At 31.9% G+C, this 5,423-nt stretch overlaps 1 pseudogene; it reads left to right on the forward strand.

Annotated features, from left to right (window-relative positions):
• The first annotated feature begins 487 nt into the window (after positions 1-487).
• On the forward strand, positions 488-2,867 carry LOC149223523 (fasciclin-like arabinogalactan protein 10 pseudogene; annotated as a pseudogene).
• Positions 2,868-5,423: the final 2,556 nt, after the last annotated feature.

Raw genomic sequence — 5,423 nt, forward strand, 5'->3', positions numbered from 1 at the left:
AATTTGGATAGCCCAACAACATGAGAGAACTTTCTGGTTTTGTCATTGATTTCTTTTCTACTTCAAGGACATATAAAAAGTGGAAGCACTCTGCCGACGCCGGGAAAATCTGGATCAAATGAAATCGAGAAGCTGTAGTCAACCGCGGACGTACAGGTGTTCGGAGTGCTTAGCTTAGAGATAAGGTTACGCTATAAATTCCTAGAAGGATGGATCGAGAAGGGCAAGGCGAGTCAAAGCCTATGGCTATATATCTATTTAAACAAGTTAAGCCAAAGTTAGATTGGTTCGTTCAGAGTCTGGACGGATTCCCTGCCGGTGTTTTCCCGGCCTTTCGTTTCATGAATTTGAATGTTTGACGCCAACAGCTCCTCGGCTCTCTGAGAATTAATACGCAGTGGGATCGTGACGTGCGCCGGAATTTGATTCTGTAGCAATTTTTCACAGTTCTGTAGCAATTTTTTTGCTACAATTTTGTGAAAAAAAAATGAGACGTTCATGGGTGGTACTGGTGCTCGTGCTGATCAGTCTCCTGCACTGTGCGCATGCGTTTAATATCACGAAGATTCTCGCCCAACATCCCAAGTACAGCAAATTCAATCACTACCTCACGCTGACGAGGTTGGCCGACGATATTAACATCAGGAAGACGATCACGGTGCTCGTGGTCAGAAACGGTGCTCTGCACAATTTGAGAGGGTTAGATCTGGAGACCATAAAGCGCTCACTGAGCCTCCATGTGTTGCTCGAATTCTTCGACGGCAAGATGCTGCGCCACCTCAACAACCACACAACGTTGACGACCACGCTGTACCAGACCACGGGACTTGCGCCGGGCAACGCTGGTTCCATCAACATCACGAGCAAGGACAAAAAGGTCGCTTTCGGCCTGCCGCCAAGGGATCGAAGCTGGATGCCAAGTATGTCAGGGAGGTGAGTGGAAAACTTTAAGTATGAAAATTTATTTAAATTTTTTTGGCAATCTTATTGGTTGTTAATAGACAAACGTGTCGTGATATTTTTGTAAAATATTGAAATTTTTAATCAACAAATTGTCAAGAGATATTTTATAAAATATTAAAATTTGAGTGAAATTGATTTTTTTTTGGGAAAAATATGAAAAATTAATAATAGTTAAAATTGAAGTTGTTTTGTTTTATTTTGTTATTTTAGTTTTTTTATATTTGTTAGTCTAATTTGAGATTGGAATTTAGTAACTATGTCTTTCGGATTAGTCACTTTTGTTTTGAGGATGAACCATATTAGCTGGTTAAAAACATGGATCAAATAACACTCATGTGATTAATTCGAGTGACATGCTTACTAAATTATGAATCACATAAGCCTAAGATCTAACAAAGGATTGGAATCACAAGTTTAAGTTGTGATCTCTCCATAATTCTAGTGCTTTAAGAACTTCCAAGGCACTAATCCATATATGTTGTCAAAAACCAATTTTAAATAATAAAAATCTTAATGTGACCATTTTTTTGTCCAATTAAAATGGATTAGTTTTTAAGTGTGATTTTTTGGAGTTTTTGAGTATTTTTGATTGGCACAAAATTTGTTGTCAAATCTTGATTTGTGTTGTTTAAACTGGTTTTTTTTATTATATATATGGAAAGATTTAGCACCCTCAAAACCCCTAGGGCACTTTGATTGTTGTCAAATCTTGATTTGTGTTGTTTAAACTGATCTTTTTATTATATATATAGATTTAGCACCCTCAAAAACAAATGGGACATTTTGATTGTAAAAAATGGACACATTAAATTTGATTTCAATTAATTCCTACCACATTTTAGACCAATTAAATCAAAAAATAAATCTAAAAACTTTTCAAAAATTGTAATTAAAAACTATTCTAGTTTGAAACTAAAAACTCTAAAATCAACTAGAAACTCTAAAATATATAAAGATGAAAGAAGATCTTCCCTATTTATTTTTTGCAAAAATTAAAATAAATCATTTTTTTAATATAATATTCTATTGAGTAGTTTTTTCTATTATATATTTTGATGGTTATTCCGATTTAATTTATCTAAAATCTGCACATTTTTTGGTTTAATTTTGGATCCTGTTTTTCAAATATTTATTTTTTTGAAAGCAAAAATAATTCACCTGCGAGTATTAGGTGCTAAAATTTTGATGAGCAGGTTTATAGGGACAGCTTCAACTTATCGATCATCGAGGTGAGTCAGGTGATAACGACCGACGTGGCGGCGTCGGCGCCCGTTGAAGCGCCCAACGAAGTCAACATCACGGCCGTTCTAGTGAAAGCCGGGTGCCAGATCTTCTCCGACTTGCTCAACGCCACGGGGGTCATAAGAACCTACGAGGACGCCGTGTATAGTGGGCTGACTGTGTTCGCCCCAACGGACCCCGCCTTTAAAGGTCTGCAGAGCCAGCTGAATCAGCTGTCCCCCGAGAACAAGGAATCGTTGCTCAAGTACCACGCGCTGCCCACCTACAGTCCGCATTCGACGCTCAAGTTCAGTAAGGCCCGCATAAAAACGCTAGCGAGCACCGCCCCCCACAAGTACGATCTCACGGTGTCCTCCGCGGGCGACGTCGTGACTCTCAACACCGGGGTCAACAAGGCCACGATCACCAGCACCCTTCTCGACGACGCCCCGTTGGTTATATTGACTGTGAATGGGGTGCTGAAGCCCAAAGAGCTCTTCTCCCTCGCCCCCGCTCCTGCGCCCGTTACGTTTTCCCCTCCTGCTCCCGCCCCCGAGTCACCTGAAACCACGCCTTTCCAGTCGGTCTCTCCAGAAGCCTCCAATGATAGCAACACTTCAAGCGCCTCCGCTGCCACCCTGTTACTTTTCTTGATCGGATGCGTCGGAGTTTGGATGTTATAGGCACAAAGCAACCGCCCCTGATCGTCTGGTTATTATTTTACAGGGATGCAAACTATGGATGTTGGACTCCTTTTATCTTTACAGTAATTTATTTTTACGTTTCAAAAAATTATTTTTAAAGTCTTTATGATTGGTTAATTTTGGAATAATGTTTTCAAAATTTGTATTTTTTGAAATAAAAAAATTAAGTGTTTGTTTAATTTATTATGAATTACAAAAGTCTTTATATAAAAAAATAATTTAAATTTAATTGTTTAATAATATTTTTAAAATTTCATTTTTTTTAAGATTAAAAAATTAATTATGAATAATTTAAATTTAATAGCTTAATATATTTTGTTTTATTTTATTCATATTTTAAATTTTTAGTCTTATGTTTATGTTTAGAGTATAAATTTTAAATTGCAATGGTATATATATTTTGATGATTATCAATATTTATTGACTAAAATTTTAAATGTTATATATTTTTGATGATTATTAATATTTATTAATTAATAATAATTAATAATTATTAATAATAATTATGATTAATAATTATAATTATTTAATGATTTTAGATTTCTGTGATTTATATTGTTATCTGAAATATATTTCAGAATAATTATATCTTATTTTTTAAGTCAATGTTTTAAACCATCTATTATGTTTCACTCTCAAAACAAAGACCAAAAATGAAAAACAAGATTTGTCATTAGATATAATAAATGTCTTCAGTGCCAAAAATAAACGTTAAAAATTTAATTAATAAATTAAATAATTTCAATTATAAAATAAATGTTAATATATAATTAAATCAAAATAATATTCAAAATAGTTAATTAATTAAGAAAATATAAAATATTAATAAAATAAATGAATATTAATATAAATGACGGTACTATCATATTAAAAACCAAAGAAAAAAGAAAAACAGATAATATTTAATGATTATTTCAGAAATACATTTATATAATTAATAGTAAAATTCATAATTAAAAATTAAAAATTTGTTAATATAATATAATATATATATAAATATTTTATAAATTTCATTTATTAGGATATATTTTTTTTTGCAAGGATTAATTACATAAATTTCATCGAAGATTTAATTGTATACTTTTCAAAAACTCATATTACCATGAACATAAAACCTTGACCAAATAAACACATATACGTAAGTTGGTAATTCTTAAAGTTGTCAATGCAGTACTTAAAGTGTGAAATTTTTGAAATCTATATTTTTACGATATCATAAAAGGAAAATTACAATTTTAACCAAGGTAATAGCGACACTAAAAGTTAATAAGGGTGTTGGTAGAGTTTTCATTCAAACTTTTTAATATAATGATGATGTTATAAGATGCCTACTTGCTACAATGCAATGCGATGGTTGATGCTTTATGTGGTTATGAATGTTTATAAAGTTTTATTTATGTGATTACTAATATTTTCAAAGTTTTAGGTCCAGAGAAAGGTGTTGTTAGAGTTTATATATATGAATGGTTAATGATGATAATAATATAATTTTATGGTGATTTTTAAAGTTTAGGAAGTTACATATTTTATATTTTTTGGATTTGAATTATTAAGTTTTTAGGAGGAAATACATACTCTTAATTCTAAGAGATGAGTGATGCTTTATGTGGTGATTAATTTCTATTTATTATAGAAATTAGTAAAAAAAAATTTCCAATTCATTATTAATTATGGTTTTAAAGGTTGTACCATGATTATGCTTTACAAAGTAATGATAGTATTTGAATTAAAATAAACATATTCAAGTGTGGATCTTGTTAGATTGGTTAGCGATAATTTCTTTTGGTTTGCTAGTGCATTCGTGATTTGCCAGACTACCCTTTGGTATAAGAAACCATGATTCAAGGATATATATACCATCAAATGACTGAGGGTTCACACCTTGTTTCAGGAACACCAACACTTAAAATGGTTGGAATTTTTAAAAGTCTCCCCCAGTTATCACTAATTTTAATCCTTGACTAACTTAGAATCAAACCCTTAAAATTCAATCCATTAATAAAATTTGACAATTTTTTTAGAATCCTTAACATGGTTGGATTTTTTTTACATCTCCTCCCAATTATGACCTGACCAAATTACAAAATCAAACCCTTAAAAAATTCAATCATTTGACTAAAAATTAAAATTAAATATGATAGATTTATTCTAATTTATAAAAACAACAATAATTTAGTGTTATTCTCGAAAGCTATGAGATTGTGTAGCTGAAGTTTTCCCTCTTGTATCGTCATATAAGATTAAGATTATAGATGAAAGTCACTCATCTAGCTAATTACTATTTGTGCAAGCCTTTCTTACTTTTAATACAAGGATAATAATTGCAAAGCATCATTGTTCCCTGCCTCTACCACTAATTAATTGATTAAAGCAGCATGGTATCTACATTTTATCATTATTCTGTACATTCTTTCGCAGTAATCACCTCCGCACAACTTACATGTAAGCATATAGCAAGCAAAGAAGATTATTGTGTGGAAGGAAGCTCAATGTGCGGAAGTTCATTTCATTGTGTCATCCTCTTCACATTGATTG

This window comes from Pinus tabuliformis, chromosome Q, assembly GCF_031772625.1.
Source record: "Pinus tabuliformis cultivar Carrire ecotype Pingquan chromosome Q, CPIR1, whole genome shotgun sequence".
Lineage (NCBI taxonomy): Eukaryota > Viridiplantae > Streptophyta > Pinopsida > Pinales > Pinaceae > Pinus > Pinus tabuliformis.